Source organism: Onychostoma macrolepis, chromosome 10, assembly GCF_012432095.1.
Source record: "Onychostoma macrolepis isolate SWU-2019 chromosome 10, ASM1243209v1, whole genome shotgun sequence".
Lineage (NCBI taxonomy): Eukaryota > Metazoa > Chordata > Actinopteri > Cypriniformes > Cyprinidae > Onychostoma > Onychostoma macrolepis.
Window position 1 is genome coordinate 12,862,862 of NC_081164.1, and position 19,496 is coordinate 12,882,357.

The window sequence follows — 19,496 nt, forward strand, 5'->3', positions numbered from 1 at the left end:
GTAAGACTGAACACTGATGTGAGGGAACACAGGACTTAAGAACACTGGTAAACGAGATAATTAATGACACAGGGCTGGGGACGAATTAACTAATGGTCGTGACAAACAAGGACAGGAACAGGAACTCCAAATAAGGTCACAAGAGGAGGGGAAAACACAAGACGCTGAGACACAGTCTGACAATAAATGTCTTTACTGTCACTTTTTATTAATTTAATGCTTTCTTCCTGAATAAAGTATTAATTAAACACACACATACACACATTTGAATAATACTTATTTACTTACCCCAAACCTTTGAATTGCAGTGTATCAGTATTACACACTGCAATTCACACTGTATTTAAAAAAAAAAAAAAAAATAGATTGCCTCATCAGTCGCTCTTAGTTTTCATACGAGTAGCATCATTAGCCCTCAGTCCTGACCCTTGGATACTTCCATCACCATTCCAGCAAAGAAATGTCTCTCTCTCTCTCTCCATCTCCAGTTGTCCGACCTCCCCAGTCCTTCTTTGATCTGAGCTCCAGTCTCTGTACTACTACCACCTGCTGCGTAACCATGATGTCTCATTAGACTAATGTGTGTTTTTGCATTGAACCTCAGGCGATCTAGCATAATACAGTTATTTGCATATAAAATGTAACATATATGGAATGAGTTCACAGAATGGTGTGCGGTGAGGTAAAACACATCTGATCAAAGGACTGCCATTATATCTGCCGCTGTATAGTCAACTGAGAATGTTCCATACTTGAAATTCACATTCTATATGGATGTGTGCCACTGGATCTCTCTAACTATAAGTGCACACTTATTGGTCTGTATAACCTGTATGTGTTTTCTCTCAGAAGTCACGGATACACTAGCGTTTAAAAGTTTGGGGTTAGTTAAGTTTTTTTTTTTTTTTTTCTTCTTCTTCTTCTTTTTCAAATGCTGAACTTTCCAGACATAAAATGTATAAAAATGTAAATGATATTATTTGATGATATAATATATAAATTTTTATGTTTTGTTTATTTATTTAGGAACTATGACATGCTCAATTTTGATTATTACATAGCTTATGGTGAAATGTTCACTTGACTTAAGCATGATGTCACCACTTGTGGGTGTGCCTTGTCACATGATTCAATATTCGTAGTACGTCACTTATGAGACCCATAGTAAGATCCCTCTGTGTGCAGAGGCATGTTTATACATACATAGGCTAGCTATAGGTAAATGCATGACAATTGCAATGCCTCACTCCATGTGCTCTTACTTTTCATTTTTTCTCTCTTCCTGTCAGCCCCTTGGTGGTTACCCTCGTTATTCAGTTCTGACTGAAATATCCTGAGGCAAGTTCTTCTTGGTCCACTTCCCAAGCCATCTTTTCAGTCTCCCTTGTTCTGTCTTTCTATGCCTCTTTTACTTTACTTTCCTCTTTGTCCACCCACTGGCCTCCATGAGTGGGTGTGTGTGTGTGCTTCTGTTGGACCTCCCCTGAATCACTTGCAGATGAGTTCCCCTAACACATCAAGCCATCTGCCATTTTTCTCGATGCTCTCGTCTCCTCTGCCAGACGAGGCTGTCACCCCCCTCCCTTTGCTAAAATGACTGCCTTCCTCGGGAAGTTGTGGCCTAATGGTTAGAGAGTCGGACTCGTAATCCAAAGGTTGTGAGTTTGAGTCTCAGACCGGCAGGAATTGTAGGTTGGGTGAGTGAATGTACAGTGCTCTCTCCACCCTCAGTGCCATGACTGAAGTGCCCTTGAGCAAGGCACTGAACCCCCAACTTCTCCCCGGGCACCGCAGCATAAATGGCTGCCCACTGCTCTGGGTGTGTGTTCACTGCTGTGTGTGTGTGCACTTTGGATGGGTTAAATGCACAGCACGAATTCTGAGTATGGGTCACCATACTTGGCTGTATGTCACGTCACTAATTCAGTCACTTTTCACCATGTCATGTATCACTGCAATCTCTAGAGGTAATCTATACAAATTTCAACTAAAATGAATGTTTCATTTATTTGACAAATCATTTTTTATTGTAGTGTCAGGGGCATCATGCACTCATATATTTGGGGGCTCTCATGCTTGTCATGTGACACACAGCAGCCACAATATATAGTTTCCAGTAAAACCAATACAAGTCCCATTATAACCAGTAAAACCATTACTAATTTTGTAATGGTGTCTATTGTTTTGGGGGTTTTTTCAGCAGGGGTTTTATTTTTTATTTTTTATTTTTTATTTTTTATTCAATATATCCCCAGAATACATCATGAAATATCTCGATTCTCAAATGTGTGTAAGTAAATGCATTTTGCACCTTTATAGATTAGCTACCGTATGTTAGTTGATCTATAATCGGCGATGGGCAAAGTATAGCCTAATACTGTAATCTATTAACTACACATAAAAGCCTGTCTTTTTACTTAAGTACCAGAGGCCGTATGTATAAAGTAAAATTTTAATCTAAAGTGTGTCAAAATTCTAAGAATGATGTAATTTTACTCTCATTCCTAGATTTAAGAATAAGAGTGATTCATAAAGGTTCCTAAGTGTTAAGACTAGATCTCACCTAAATTATTTAAGAGAGCTGGAGAGGTCTCCTAACCTAGTTAGGAGTAACAAGATGGCAGCAAAGAGGAGGAGACACACACTTTCCAATGAAGATATGATGTATTGGAGTTACAGTATATGATGATATGGAGTTGATAAAATGATACAAACTTGATCGTCATGATAGTCTTTTTTTTTTTTTTTGTATTCTACAAATCAATGCTCTAACTGCAGAAATGAAAGTAGTAATGAAATTTTTTTGGGGCTGGAAAATTGGAAAACTGCAGCAATGCACCAGTGATGACACAGTAAGCAGGGTCTTACATATTGTGGCACTAACCCCACAAAACACAACAGTGGCCAAAAGTGATGTGTGGATTTTTTTTTAATTTTTTTTTTATTACACCACATTTCACTTAAACCATTAAAATAAAATAAAAAACACTGACCAGTGTTGCCAACATCTTTCAATTGAAAGTAGTTAAAACTGGTCACTTAATGTTGCTAGATGACCTCATAAAGGTCATAAAGCTTGTTGACAGCGGGGCACTGCTTTTTTTCATTTACTTTTAACCTATTGGTTTTAAAGTGATTTTAGTGGATGTACGAAAAGTTCACTCTTGGCAACCAGGAAATGTCCAAATACTTCTCTATTTTGAGCAACATCTTATTTCTTTTTGTGTGAAATATTTTGCTTAATGTGCTTGTTTTTATGTAATGCAATGACTTTTGTATATTTTTGAGTGTGGCTTGAGTGGCCAAATGTTTTTTGGATCAAGTGTATATATGCACCCACACAACCGCACAAATATTTGTCTTATCGCTTTTGATGACTGCGTGGGAATGCAGTTCTTTCCTTATGTCTCAAGATGTATTTTCAACAAACGCATATGTTTTCATGTATCATCTGATAACATATGCTGTTATCATTTCTTTATGAACTGTAAGACAATTAATTAATGTTCTGCTTTCATGATTTCCATCAGGTCAAAATATCAGTATAGCCATGTTGTGTATACTGTATTGTATTCAGTAATAAATAAATAAGTTGATCAAAACTGGAAAAAATACCTGTATAATGTTACAAAAGGCTTCTATTTAATATAAATACTATTCTTTTGAATTTTCTATTAATCAAAGAATCCTTAAAAAAAAAAAAAAATGTATCACATGTTCCACAACAAAATATTAAGCAGTACAGCTGATTTCAACATAGAAATGTTTCTCGAGCAAATCAGCATATTAGAATGATTTCTGAAGGATCACGTGACACTGAAGACTGGATTAAAGACAGCTGAAAATTAATTGACATTTATTTTATTTTTATTTTATTTAACCTTTATTTAGCCAGGATGATCTCTCTGAGATTAAAAATCTCTTTCACAGGAGACTCCCGGCCAAGAATAGGCAGCAGTTACAATCACAAACTCACAAAACAAAACAGCAAGAAACTAAAACAACTAATAACAACTGCACCTCATTGAGTCTTCTTCCTCATTGAGTCTTCTTCAAGTGACCAAATATTAGATTTAATTAAAATGTCTCATATACACCAAAGTTTGTAATTTCAATTTCATTTGGAGTAAATTCCAATCAAATGGAGCTGCATATACAAAAGCCCTTTTCCCCAGTTCAGTTCTGGCAAATGGAATAGAAAGAGTATGGCAATTCCCGAGACCGAAGTGAATATTTCCCAACACATTTCTGTTGAATAAGACAATGTATTCTTATATATATATATATATATATATATATATATATATATATATATATATATATATATATATATATATATAAAAGAATACAGTTACTTAAGAGTGTAATAAAACATAACAATATTACTGTTTTCATTTTTTATTTTATGTTTTGATCAAACAAATGCAGCTTTCACTAGATGTCTTTAAAATAAATAAATAAATAAATTCCCCAAACTTTTGAACAGTAGTGTATTAGTGGTGAAATTAGCAGTACTTTCAAATACCAGCAGCCTCATTGGAAATAAGTGACTCTGCCTTCATTTCTGCAAAACTGCTAAAACTTACCTATACATACATTTCACTGCAGTTTCCAGGTGGTAAACCACCAACAACTTTTGTTCCTTTTCACACAAATTATAGTTATAGGGGCACATTATCAATGAATAAAGGCTTATTTTTTTTGTGGTTCCTTCCACAATGCTATGTTATGAGCTCAAAACACTTTTACCATAATGCATGAATTGTAAACTAACATTTGCATGACATAATCAGCCATATTCTATATAACGATTCATTCCATATACATATTCAATATGTATAGCTTTTCTAACATAGTAAACATGCTCGGTTGCTCACCTGGTACAGGTACATAGCACTTGCAATGTGAAGCGCTCTGGTACAAGTCTTGTGACACCAGTAATGACACTCCACAAAAGAGCTCAAAGTCTTGTATGATGAAGCTAAAATGGCATGGTGGCTCCAGCAAATGGGTAAATGTATATTTTGCTTTAATACTCCCGTGAAATGAGCTACAAGCACCGCAATATAATTTAAAGCCGCAGTCCGTAACTTCTTTTGGTTAAAAATTACCCAAAATCAATATTTGAGCAAGCACATAACCAGCCAGAGTTCAAAACTATCGCCTTACTTTAGGCCGATTCACAACGGTTAGCTTATAATAATGTTTTCTAATTTGAGTGGTATGGGTAGGCTTTCGCTGGAAAAGCATGGCACTGCATCATTACGTCACGTCTGTAAACATAAAGAAGTTGTCCTGGCTAATAGGCTATTGCATGTGTGGATCCTGCAGGTGGCGGATCGTTTATAGACTTTTCTCACAGCAGCTAGAATATTTAAATGTATAATTTGGATGGTGAATTGTAATCCAGAAAGGATTATGTGTTTATGAAACGCATGTGAATAAAATTAAATCATATTCCAGTTTTAAATGTGCTTCTGATTACAGATAGCCTGGGATTACACAGGATTTATATTTTAAAGAAAACCAGTTCGAAGGGAGCATAATTTGCTTTTTGGTTTAAAATAATTTCTTTATGTGAAATTTGAATGGCATGACAATTAGATTAGACTGTACAGAAACTGAAATCTACACATTAATACACACTATACTCATAGTCACGCAACACTGATGTTGTTAACATTAATAATTTGAGAATAAAGTATAACAATAATAATAATTTGCACGGTTTGATGTGATATGAGCTAACTGATCATTAGATTTAATCAACATTGGTAGCGCGATTTATTGTAATGCTTTTTTCCTCAGTTGGTCATAACAAATGTGGCAGACTTGTTACTTACTTGTTCAGATGACAATATACTGTGAAAATTCTTATTTGGGTCATATATTCCAAGACATAGACTAGAATCTGTGATTACGAAGTACAGTAAACATCCACACCGGTGCGGTGACTGACTGCCACACATACTCCTCAAAACATTAGATTCATCCACAATGGAGCTGTGCCGGAACACAGCCCACACAAGGAAGATAATTCTGCAAGCAGCTGCAATTCCAGGTTTTAAAACAGAGATGGCGACAAAGAGGTAAACCTTATGGACTGTAGCTTTAACAAGTATTTTGTATCCACATGGATTTTTTTTTTCATGCCACTGTACTGTTTAATAAATCCACATCTGCAATGGAAAAAAAAAAAAGATAGCGCTTCTTGTGAATGTGTCATCTAAAAAGTGCAGTGAAATGTACCCGGAGTAACATACTTCAGGTTTTGTAGAAATGTGGGCAGAGTCACATATTTCCAATGAGCCTGGCTTGTAAAATACATTATATTCGTAAAAAAATAAAAATAATAAAATACCCGGATGACCTACTGTTTCAGCCAAGATTCTGAAGTCCGCATTAAATAGACACTTTACTCCCATGAGACCATGAAATAGGAATCATATTAAAAATCAGGATATGACGAAGTACAAGACCATTTAATCTAGCTGGGCGCAATTTTCCACCAATCATTGGCTTAATTTGCAGTACTTGAACCAGTCTCGATTTTTCTGAATTCAACCCCATCACTCTGAGTAATCTGAACTATTTGAGCAGATTTATGACACCATATTTCAGCAAAATTTATAAAACAAACATCACAACACTTCACCGCCAAAATTTCTCAGTGGCAACTGAGAACTTGCGCAAAATAAAGCGGTACCAAACAGATTATTTATGGCCCTGTTCCAGTAAGCCTCCCTGTGCCTAATTAATCCCCAATGAAACACCCAACCAGCAGCCAGCGTGAGTCCGCATTGGGAGCAGACAGCAGAGCCCCAGCAGAGGCCCTCTGGTCCTCCAGATGGAGGGGCTCGTGGAGGAGGCGCAGCAGGGGGTGAGTGGAGCAGCATGAGGGCTTGGTCTCCCACCAGGCCTGGCCCATAGAGTGGCCAGCACACCACTGCTTCCTCACAAGCAACAAATGTCAAGCTGCCTGTCCATGTTTCTGCTCCGCTCCAACACGTCATCCATACAAACAGCTCTGTCAGCCAGCATGACACCCGCCAGCGCGCTTGCTTTCCACAAATGGCACAGGAAATCGTTTTTATGATGAAACAAAAATATTTTATAAATGTTCAGATGCAGAATGTGAAAGTACATCTTTGTGATTTGTTATGAAGTGCTAAGCCTTATATGAAGTCTTTGACCTTTAAAAGGTGTGGAAAGAAATCATAAAGCTACTTTCAGGGTTTTGTGCATTATGAAAAAATAAATAAATAAATTGTAGTGTAAAAGTTGAATAGTTATCAAGAATTATTCAGTCTCATTAAGTTTCCTTACAGATCCCTTTAAATCAAATTCTGCCGAGAATATCGTACATCTCATTTTCAGAGATTTAAGAGGGATTTCATTACTTTATTAATATGTTTGATGATTTGTAGCTTATGAATTACCTGTATACCTATCGTATAATGAATATCACTTCTTCGTCCGCATGTGATCCTGTTGATGTATATCTCAGTGTAGATTACACACATACACACAAACATATACAATATATATATATATATATATATATATATATATATATATATATATACACACACACACACACACACATTATTTATTCATTTATTTATTTATTATTGGTTTGTTTGTGTATTTGGAAACTGTTCTGAAACTGTGAGCAGAATGCACAACAGCATCGCATTTTGTCATTGAATGTGCAGCACTTACATTTGTTCGATACCTTTAAATTAATATATAAACTGTATATATATATATATATATATATATATATATATATAATCTGTGAATAATAAAAAATATATTTTGAGAAATGTCTGAGCTTGATTGATTGATTGATTGATTGATCCACACAATTAACGCTTGTGCAGTCTTCGGTCATTTCTGACCAGAGAATTTTACATTTTGAATTTTTAAAAATCGTAGTTTCACCAGAATGGTGTGAAACTCTGTGACTTTATGGCACTTGGTATGTGAAAAAATAAAAAATAATTGAGGGCATGATTTGAAAAAGCTAAGTGGTCTTAAAAAAAAAAAAAAAAAGTCACACTCATGGTCTTCAGTCAAAAATGACTGACCATAGGAAATGAATGGGAAATGGGGGAAAAAAATACAGAAATGTTTTGTGTGTACAATCTACAAATCCCCAACAATGCAGAAAAAAAAAATGCACAGCAATGAAGGGGTGAAACTCTAGAACATTTAGAGTGCAAAATCAACACAAAATCAACACATCCACTCACACACACACACACACACACACACATACACACACACACTTGTACACACACACCCCTATGAACTGGTGTACCTTTAACACAGCAAATATGTAAAATAAAATCAATAATTTAACTACAATGCAGTAAAAAAGTGGACAGCAAGTAATGGGTTATACTCTAAAACATCAAAAGTGTAAAACAGATACATCCACTCACACAAACTCACAGACACACACATACACAATTATACACACTCAAATTAACTGGTATGGCTATAACCATATAGCCAAAATGACTGAAATAAGAGGTTGAAATCAGATCAGACCCAGAAGGATTAGGCTCTGATAAAGCATTCCTGTTCATATTTGTTACATTTTTGTAGAGTTTTAATGTTTTGTGTAACAAAATGCTTTCTGTGTTCAGGGTTGTCTGTAGCAATAATAATGCAAAAACCTATATAATAATAATGCAAACAATATATAAACCTTGACAAAAAGTATTCTTTGAGAATGTTTTAAATCAGTCGCATAGCTACGGGTGGGCCTGGGTGGGCCCGGGCCCACCCACTTTCATCTGTGGCCCACCCATTGAGAAGTTTGTAATTTTCAAAATGGATGTAATTTATCAAATTATACTAATACACGTCTTATTTCACTGTAACTTTATTTATTAACAATATTAAATGTTTGTTTTCATGGTCAATTACAGGTCGTTTCTTAGTTCCTTTCTATAGGTGCATATCATCATACGCTTGTCAAAATGATGATTTGTCCGTTTCTGTTAGTCCCACCCACAATTTTATGTTTACGACGTAAGGATATAATAGTAAAATGCGCGCATTTGTGAAGTTAAATTTGAAAATAGCCCAGTGAAGCAAACATAAATCAGATCAATTCTTTTAAAAACTAAAAGTCAAATCCGGACCGTCTACAAATGAAACCCGACAGACCACCTGAGGGTGCTGGATTTATCGATCGGAAACTTCTGAACCAAGAGTGTTTGAAACATCATATTAGCATAGGTGCAGTGTTTGATCCGCTAAACAGATGCGTCCTTTGTGGAAAGAAATACATAAACATTGTGTTAGATCCTGGTCGCCACAACTAACTGCATAATTTGCAGCTGCACATTTCTGCGGTCCTCGATGTGCGTGAACTGACAGAGATGCTTGATTATGAAATCATCAGCAAAGCCCTGTTGTTTCACACTGAGGTAATGCTTTTTAATAGACTTCCTTTACTTAATTTTAGTTAATGCATTAACTAACATTAGCAATACATTTGTTACCGTGTTTATTCATCTTTGTTAACCAGCTCAGGCAAATGTTAACAGATACAACTTTTAATTTTAATAATGTCCTATTAGTAAATTTTGAAATGAACATTAACATAACAAATTACTAATGTTAATGCATGCTTTAGAAGTACCGTGTAATGAACCTTGGTGCTGTATTTTTTGTTGGCAATTTGACATGCAGTTTTCATATGCTACACACCTGGCCCACCCAGTTTTATGTAGGCCCACCCACTTAAACATTTCTGGCTACGCTAGTGCTTTAAATAGCAAATCCGCCATGGCTCGAGCGCAACTCTCTCTTAAAAGGAATGGGAGATGAGACTCTGATTGGATTATTGCACGTTATGCCCCAAAACACACCCATTACTCATTAAGAGAATAGGGACAACCTTTTTAGACCATGCCGGGCATGCTGACCGTTTTTCCCATCGCTATACTAGCAAAAGTGGATTCAGAAATGCACCTGCATTGATCGTTAAAATAGGGCCTCTAGTGTCTATTTTCATCAGAAATACTGAATAAATTGAAAAATATTAGGGGGGAAAAATGTTGTACTATTTTCAATGGGACAAATTGATCATAATTATTGCATAAATAAAAATTCTCTCAAAATACAAAAGAAAAAATATTTCATGTAATTTGACAAACTTCCGGTTTAAGCCACGACCACTTCCGGATCTATCCGAATACAGATACAAATAATTTTGAGATTGTCACAGATACAGATACAGATACAAATAATGGCCCCCGCTGCACACCCCTAATGGGTATACACTAACACTCTACAAAATGTCTTTGTGTCATATAGATTTGCAAGTGGTAAATTTTCAGTTTTTGGCTGAACTATCCTTTACTTCAACATGTACCAATCAATCAATAAATCAATCAATCAATAAAAAAATGAACTTCATTTGCTACTTTCTAGTGGGCAAGACATTTTAATTCTAGAGAATATCTGATTGGACAAAAAATCTGTGCAGTGCAGGATGAGTCATCAATATTTCTGCTCTGTTCTCCTGGATGCTAATGCTAAAAAGTAAAAATGTAGCATATAGCTGATCTCAAAGCTTATACATTTAGCCATAATTGCATGTAGCACAACAGATATAAAGTGAATAATTTTGAAAGAATGACAGATTAGATGCTGAATAAAACATAGTTAATTATCAATAATTAACATAATCTAAAATTACTTTTTATCATTTGTCCCAGGAAGGAGCCTGACGTGTACATGTACAAAATAAAGGAACAAATGCTGGGTTATAAAGTTAGAAACTTTGTTTTTTTAAAGGCTGATCAAAAGAAAATTAAAAAACATGCATTTAAATGCTGCATTATGCATGAGATTGCATAATTTATACTACCATACAAATTTAATCAAGGAAACAAGATGACTGAGGTAAGCCTTGATTACAAGCTTAACCCACATCAAAAGAGAATAAATTGAATTTAATAAGTCATGATGAAGAGAACATATTTTTAGGTTAATAATGCTCCCGGAAACCAGAGCTCAGGAAATCTATCACCCATGATGTCATGGAGGAGAACAGGAGAGACAGGAAGATAAACTATTCCTGAAAAAAAGCTATAAGTAACTGTCCTGTGCTTTTTGTCTGTAAGACATGCAAAATATTTTACACTTTCAGGGGCAAAAAGAAAGTCTGACTCGTCTGACTTTCCTGTGTTCTGTCCTCTCAGATAAGCTTCTGTGTTTATCCTCCGCATTCAACTTCCCAGGCAATTAAAACGGAGTTAGTGAAGGACACGAGGGGCACCTTGTCTCTTTGACTGCAGAGGCCATGTAGAAACAAATGACTTTGCTGTGGAGTGCTCCGTCAGAGGACACCTGCTCCGGTGCCTTTCACAGCCTCGTCACTTTCCTGTCTGCTTCTGAATGGGTCAGCGTCCGAGGTGCTAGTACTCACATGCTCAATTCTGTGTGGCCCGGTGCCAAACACCTCACATATGCCAGCCAGTGTTTTCCTCTATCCGTTCCCGGGACTCATGCCAGGAACTGGACACCGCCTCATCCCGCTCCCCTCAAAAACACTGGACAAACTATGCAAGCAAGACAGGAATACATCCAGCGGAAAGTTGTACTGTCCCAATCGGATCTCTTGTACACTAACTGAGAGAGAAAAAGGTCACTAGGGCATATTAATACAATTGAAAGGGTTCTAAAAGGTACTAGTATACATTCTGTGGATGTTTAAGGGGGAATGTTTTTAATTTGTCTGTGGATTCATTTGAGCCTTTACAAATCTGCCCTACAAATGCAATTTGTTGAATTTTGATTGATTTGATATCAATTTTAAACTCTGTTGTCTCTGAATCTGGACAAAAGCCATCTGTCACAAGATAAGCTTAGTCTGAGAGGCCTGCATTTGCTATAAACTCATGTGCCACATTTAAAAATGTATGGCTTTTTTCTTCTATGCAACATAAAAATAAGATATTTTGAAGAGCATTTGGGTCCAAGTGACGTCGGACTCCACTGGCTTTCAATGTACTTCATGACAAAAAAATAAATAAATTTAAAAAAAATTTAAAAAATTCCAAGTACCCTATGTAACCTTTCAAAATATCTTCTTTTGTATTCCACAGGCACCAGCTTCATCAATGCAAAAAATTAATAAGAATGATTTTGTTAAATCACACTTTATGTTAGGATTTACCAACAAATAAATCTCCAGCCTTTTGTCTCATCTAGCATCTGGACACTGCAACAGTTATTTATGAAACTGAAAGAACTAGACAGACATTCAGGAAATGGCCTCTTTATGAAATCTGAAATGGCAACCAGTGTCATAGAATAGTGAGATCAGCTAAGTGTGAAAAGAGTTTACGCAGATGGTCATCTCCTGACACATGCATGCAAATATGCATATTAAATATTAAGTAAACATAAACACTGTAAATTAATTTGTAATTAGATGCAATGTAAACTAACACAAAATCATTGCTGAAACTGTTTTTGGACCTTTAAAAAGTGCTAAAATTGGTTAAACATATTTTGCACTAAGTTGGATGTCACATGGTGTCACACTTTAAACTGACAGTTTCATGTCACTCTAATGAAGTATGTGTTAAAAATATTAAATTAAATAGCAGCTTTAGTGCAGTGACATACTAATGTATGACTGTGCAACAACACTGTTGTATTTAGTAGGCCTATATGACACTAGGAACAGAATCCCTGTGTAAGGTCTGTTTTGGGGTTCTGTTTCATGTTCTGTTTTCATGTCTTTTATTTTGTAATAGATTCATGCTGTTAGTGTCATGCTTCCCTTGCCCTCTTATATTCCTGCTATTGGTTCCTCTGTTCTATGTGTCATGTTCTGATTGGTAGTCTTAGTCATGTGTCCTGTCTCTCATTGGTTGATTCTTGTCATGTTACCTGTATTGTTTGCTATAAGTAGCCATCTTGTTGTCATTGTTCCTTGTCATGTATTGAAGTTGTAACCCGCTGTCGGTGAGTCTAGTTTGTCCATGCCATGTCAAGTCTGGTCAAGTCTTTGTTTGGATCAATAAATTGTAAATTTATTGTAAATAAACTGCATTTGGATTCTCATTATGCTCGCCTTCAGTGGACTGAATCTTTACACCCTGTCCCACTCCCTTCTCTCTTCAATCATTTCCTGTCCCATTTTTACTGTATCTTTGTAGTAAGGAGGCAAAAATAAAATAGAAAAATATTAGTCTATGTCGTAACACCTTACAATAAGGTTCATTAGTTAACAACATTAGTAAACTTGAACTAAGAATGAACAATACTTCTACAGCATTTATTAATCTTAATGTTAATTTCAGCATTTACAAATACATTATTAAAATCACATGTTGTGTTTGTTAACATTAGTTAATGAACTGTGAACTAACATGAATAAACAATGAACAACTGTATTTTCATTAACATTTACAAAGTTTAATAAATAGTGTAATAAATGCATTGTTCATTGTTTGTTCATGTTAGTTAATACATTAACTAATGTTAACAAATGACACCTTATCGTAAAGTGTTCCCGTTGTGAGTTCATTAAATGGGCGGCCGTTACACCTCTCAGTGTGAGAGTAAACGTACTCTGCTACTTACGTAACCTCGATTCCCTGAGATACGGGAACGAGTACTGCGTCGCTAGACACTTATGGGGTAAAACTCCCTTTTCTCTGAGGACTGAAGACTTTTCAATCACGCAGTGTAACTGCACAGCCATTGGTTCGTGTAATGATAAAAAAACGAACCAATGGCTCGGAAGCCACTGCTGCATGAGCCTATGGTGGCTATATAAGTGGGCATTTCGCCATAGGATATCAGGTCAAATTCGACTGAAGCGATGACACTGAGTCGTACAGCGTCATGGCACGGCAAGGAACACAGTACTCATTCCCGTATCTCAGGGAACCGAGGTTACGTAAGTAACCGAGTACGTTGCCTTTCGATACTTCACTCGTACTTCGTCGATAGACGCTTATGGGGAACAAATACAATCCTGCCGTGCCATGGAGAGCAACGACTGATATAAACTGGCTTTGAGCAACAGAGGCTCATAGGGACCAAGTTAAGAGGAGGCAAGAGGGGTGAACTCTTAGAGGTCAGCCCAGCCTTGATAATCGTTCCAACGGTCATGTGTACAGTCTCGGCACTGGTAACAGGGCCGAGAGCGTTCCCAAGAGTCAGGCAAAGATAAGATGAGATCCGAGCCTGTAAGGCTGGAACATCCAAGTTATGAAACCTGGCAAAAGTGAACGGCGAGCCGCCACACAGATGTCTGCTATGGACAAACCACTAGACCATGCCCAGGACGAGGCCACGCCTCAGGTGGAATGAGCTCTAACTCCTATGGGGCTCCGAAGGCCCAGGGAGGAGTAAGCTAGCGCGATAACGTCTACTAACCATCGAGAGATCCTCTGCTTTATGACCGGGGACCCTTTGGTGCGGCCACCAAAGCATACAAAGAGTTGTTCCAACTCCTGGTCCTCCTCTGAAGAAGGAAGCACAGAGAGGGTAATAACCTCGGCTCTAAACGGTGTGTAGAGCACCTTGGGGACATATCCCTGTCTCAGCTTTAGGACGACTTTGGAGTCGTTAGGCCCAAATTCAAGACAGGCAGGATTTATCGAGAGAGCCTGCAAGTCGCCTACTCGCTTAACCGATGCTAGTGCCAATAGCAGGGTGGTTTTTAGCAGCAGCATTTTTAAGCTTGCAGACTGCAGTGGCTCAAAGGGGGAGCCTTTGAGGGCTCTCAGGAACGTGGGCAGATCCCACTTAGGGACTGTAAGGGGCCGAGGCGGATGGAGCCTCCTGGATCCCTTTAGAAAACGGACAACTAGGTTGCTCCGGCCCACCGACTGTCCTGCTATAGGACTGTGGGAAGCTGCTATAGCTGCCACATAGACTTTGAGCGTGGAAGGTGAACGGCCCTTGTCCAACAGCTCCTGCAAGTATGACAATATCACTGATATGTCACACGTAGCTGGGTCCTCCCCATAGGATGCACACCAGGCGGAGTAAACAGACCACTTAACGGCATAGAGGCGTCTCGTAGACGGGGCTCTAGCCTGTGAGACAGTACTTAGGACATTCTCAGGGAGATCTACCAATTCCCATTGAGAGCCTAGAGGACCTTCAGGACTGGCGAGAAGGTCTGAAGAGCTCGACATACTGCCGACATTTCGAGGCAGTTGATGTGTAGCTGGCCTTCCGCGCTCACTCAGGAGCCGAAGGTCGGTCTGCCTTCGCACAGAGCTCCCCAACCTGTGTTGGATGCATCTGTCGAGACAACCTTCCTTCTGTAAATCAATCCCATGGTCACGCCCTGTTTGAACCACTGTGGGTCTTTCCAAGGGGTCAGGGCTATTATGCAGCCCTGGCTCAGACGTCTGAGAATGGGGAATGCGTCGCGGGCCACCATCCTTTTTGGGGACGAGGAAGTAACGGCTGTAGAAGCCTGACTTGCTCTGAGCTGGTGGAAGTGTTTCTACAGCTCCTTTCACCAGCAAATTCTTTACCTCGGCTCGCAGAACGTGAGCGCTCTCGCTGTGCAAATCCCTTGACGGCAGGCCCAAACAGCCCCGAAGGGGAGACTGGAGAGTCAAGGAATGGAACCTTGTCAGCCTCCTTAATTTCTGTGAGGTTTAGCCACAAGTGGCGCTCCAGAACCACTAGATTGGCCATTGACCTCCCTATGACCTGTGCCTTGGCCTTGGCAGCCCTTAAAGCCAGGTCTGTGGTGCTGCGCAGGTCCCTGAAGGCTGCATCGTCAGGTCCTGACTCATCCATGGTTTGGAGGAGTTTGGCCTGGAAGACCTGGAGCACGGCCATGCCTGGCGGAGGAGTAAGGCTGAGGCGGCCTGCCTGGCGGAGGAGTAAGCTCGTCCAGCGAGGGCAGAAGTAGTCCTGCAGGGTTTGGAGGGGTGAGCGACCTTCGCTTTCCATCCAATGGCAGTAGGCGGGCAAAGGTGCACAGCTACTGCCTCGTCGAGACGGGGCATCCTCGTGTAACCCTTTTCTTCGGCGCCATCCACTGAGGAGAGAGCAGAAAAAGATTTAGAGCGAAGGTAGGCCGAATATGGAGCACGCCACAACTTCGTGAGCCCGACATCTCCTCTGCGTCTCATGCTATTAGAGACATGATGTCATCTAACAGCTCATTCTCAACGGCACCAAATGAGACCATATCGTTCGCTTCAGCTGAGGGATGCTGGTCCGTGTGCTCAAAGAGAACGGGAGAATACTCTCTGTTTGGCGGGGGCGAGATGTGCGGGATCACTTTGTCCCTTTGCCCCGCTGTTTTTTCCTCTCAGGTCCCTGGGAGGAAGAAAACGGAAGGGCACGAGGGACGGATTCGTTCTCTAAAAAGAAAGCTATCCAAGCGCGTAGAGTGGTGAGACTCACGTTCATGCAATGTGAATGATCCATCTCGGTCAGAGCAGCATCCACGTGGGGCTTGCCCAAGCAGGAAACGTACTCTGAGTGGCCGTCACCATCGTGCAGTGCAATACTGCATGATGTGTAATGATGGCGCAGCATTTGCAACAACTGCTCTTTTAGAAAGAAATTTGCTCTTTAGTGCTTGCCGGATGGCAGCAGGGGATAAGCTGGCTTCTGCACGGTTAGCCGAGGCAGCCGGAAGCAGGTGGAGCGGCAATCACAGGAAAAAAGGCAGCTTCAATCCACAGCGAAGGCATTTCAATGGCGAGCTTCTTCAGTCCCGAGGTCAGCGAGGGATGATGATCGTCGACACTGAAGGAGAACTGATCTGGTATCCTATGGCGAAATGCCCGCTTATATAGCCAGATGTCCCGTCCATTCTGGCGGGCTTCTCCACCATAGGCTCGTGCAGCACCAGTTTTATCACTGCACTAACCAATGGCCATGAAGTTACTCTGTGTGATTGGAAAGTCTTCAGTCCTCAGAGAAAAAGGAGTTTTTCCCCATAAGCGTCTAGCAACGCAGTACAAGTGAAGTATCGAAAAGGAACCAGCGTTTACCGCCTCATGCTAAACCCCGAACTTGTGAAAGACTTTCACTACCATTTTAGTTGAGTATAAGAGTTGAAAGCAGGGGAGAACTGGCAATGTGAAGAAAATTACAGAAGAAAAACAATGAACATTACCACTAATTATTCCTGGACTATAGAAGCAGAAATGTCTGGTGATATTTATGACGATGTGATCAGAACTGAGTCTGAGAGAGTGAAGATGACAGTGGATATCTATGAGAGTCAAGTCAAGTCAAGTCACCTTTATTTATATAGTGCTTTTAACAATACAGATTGTTTCAAAGCACTTAACAGTATCAAATTGGTGGATAGAGTGTCAGTAATGTATAATGATAAGATTAAACACTCAATTTTCAGTTAAAGGCATTTCATTATTGAATTCAGAGATGTCATTGTCTAGCTCAGTTTAGCTTAAATAGTATCTGTGCAATCAAATCGGCGATAATCGCTAGAGATTAAGTGTCCCCAACTGAGCAAGCCAGAGGCGACAGCGGCGAGGAACCAAAACTCCCTCTGTGACAGAATGGAGAGAAAAAAACCTTGGGAGAAACCAGGCTCAGTCGGGGTGCCAGTTCTCCTCTGACCAGACGAAACCCACAGTTCAAAAGTTTATATTTCGATTTTAATTTTGTTGTAATTTCTAACAATAGTAGTATTATGTAGTTAGGTATTTTATTATATTTTAGTTATTTTATTATATTTTTTAGTTTTATTGTATTTAATCGAGGTTTTCGCTGGGGATATGTCTCTGGGGGTCATCTGGAGGTCATCTGGGTGTCCTGGTCTCTGCTGACGATCAGGGCTGTAGACATCATCTCTTGGTGCTGATCCACCATCTGATCGGATACGGACTGAGAAACAGAATAGGAAAGAAACAGACAAATATTAGCGTAGATGCCATTCTACTTACGATGTAACGAGTACATTGTGTGTTATGGGGAGTGTTCCCGGTTCTGGTTGATCTAATTAATGCAGCCTAACAATCCTTTAACAGATTTGAATAATAGAAGCGTATTAGTGTGTTATGTGTAAGCCAGGCTAAAGAGATGGGTTTTTAATCTAGATTTAAACTGACAGAATGTGTCTGCCTCCCGAACAGTGTTAGGTAGATTGTTCCAGAGTTTGGGTGCTAAATAGGAAAAGGATCTGCCGCCCACAGTCGATTTTGATATTCTAGGTATTATCAAACGGCCAGAGTTTTGAGAACGCATTGGACGTGGAGGACTATAATGTTATAAGAGCTCGCTCAAGTACTGAGGAGCTAAACCATTCAGGGCTTTATAAGTAATTAACAAGATTTTAAAATCTATCCGATGTTTGATAGGGAGCCAGTGCAGTGTTGACAGAACCGGGCTAATATGGTCATATTTCCTGGTTCTAGTAAGGACTCTAGCTGCTGCATTTTGGACTAACTGTAGTTTGTTGATCAAGCGTGCAGAACAACCACCCAATAAAGCATTACAATAGTAATTGCTTTATTGAGGTCATAAACGCATGAATTAACATTTCTGCATTTGACGTTGAGAGCATTGGTCGCAATTTAGATATGCTTTTGAGATGAAAAAACGCAGTTTTACAGATGCTAGAAACATGGCTTTCAAATGAAAGATTGCTATCAAACAGCACACCTAGGTTCCTGACTGATGAAGAAGAATTGACAGAGCAGCCATCAAGTGTTAGATAATGTTCTAAGTTATTACATGTGCTGTTTTTAGGTCTGATAATTAACACCTCTGTTTTTTCAGAATTTAGCAGTAAAAAATTACTCGTCATCCAGTTTTTTATATCGACTATGCATTCTGTTAGTTTCTCAATTTGGTGTGTTTCACCGGGCCGCGAAGAAATATAGAGCTGAGTATCATCAGCATAACGGTGAAAGCTAACACCATGTCTCCTGATAATATCTCTCAAGGGTAACATGTAAAGCGTGAAAAGTAACGGCCCTAGTACTGAGCCTTGAGGTACTCCATACTGCACTTGTGATCGATATGATACCTCTTCATTCACTGCTTGAACTGATGGCGGTCAGATAAGTACGATTTGAACCATGCTAAGGCGCTTCCACTAATGCCAACAAAGTTTTCTAGTCTATTCAAAAGAATGTTGTGGTCGATAGTGTCGAACGCAGCGCTAAGATCCAGTAGAACTAATAAAGAGATACAACCACGATCAGATGATAGAAGCAGGTCATTTGTAACTCTAATGAGAGCAGTCTCAGTACTATGATACAATCTAAATCCTGACTGGAATTCCTCACAGATATCATTTTTCTCTTGGAAGGAATATAATTGTGAGGATACTACCTTTTCTAGTATCTTTGACAGAAAAGGGAGATTTGAGATTGGTCTGTAATTAACTAGATCTTTGGGGTCAAGTTGTGGTTTTTTAAATGAGAGGCTTAATAACAGCCAATTTGAAGGTTTTGGGGACATATCCTAATGACAATGATGAATTAATAATAGCCAAA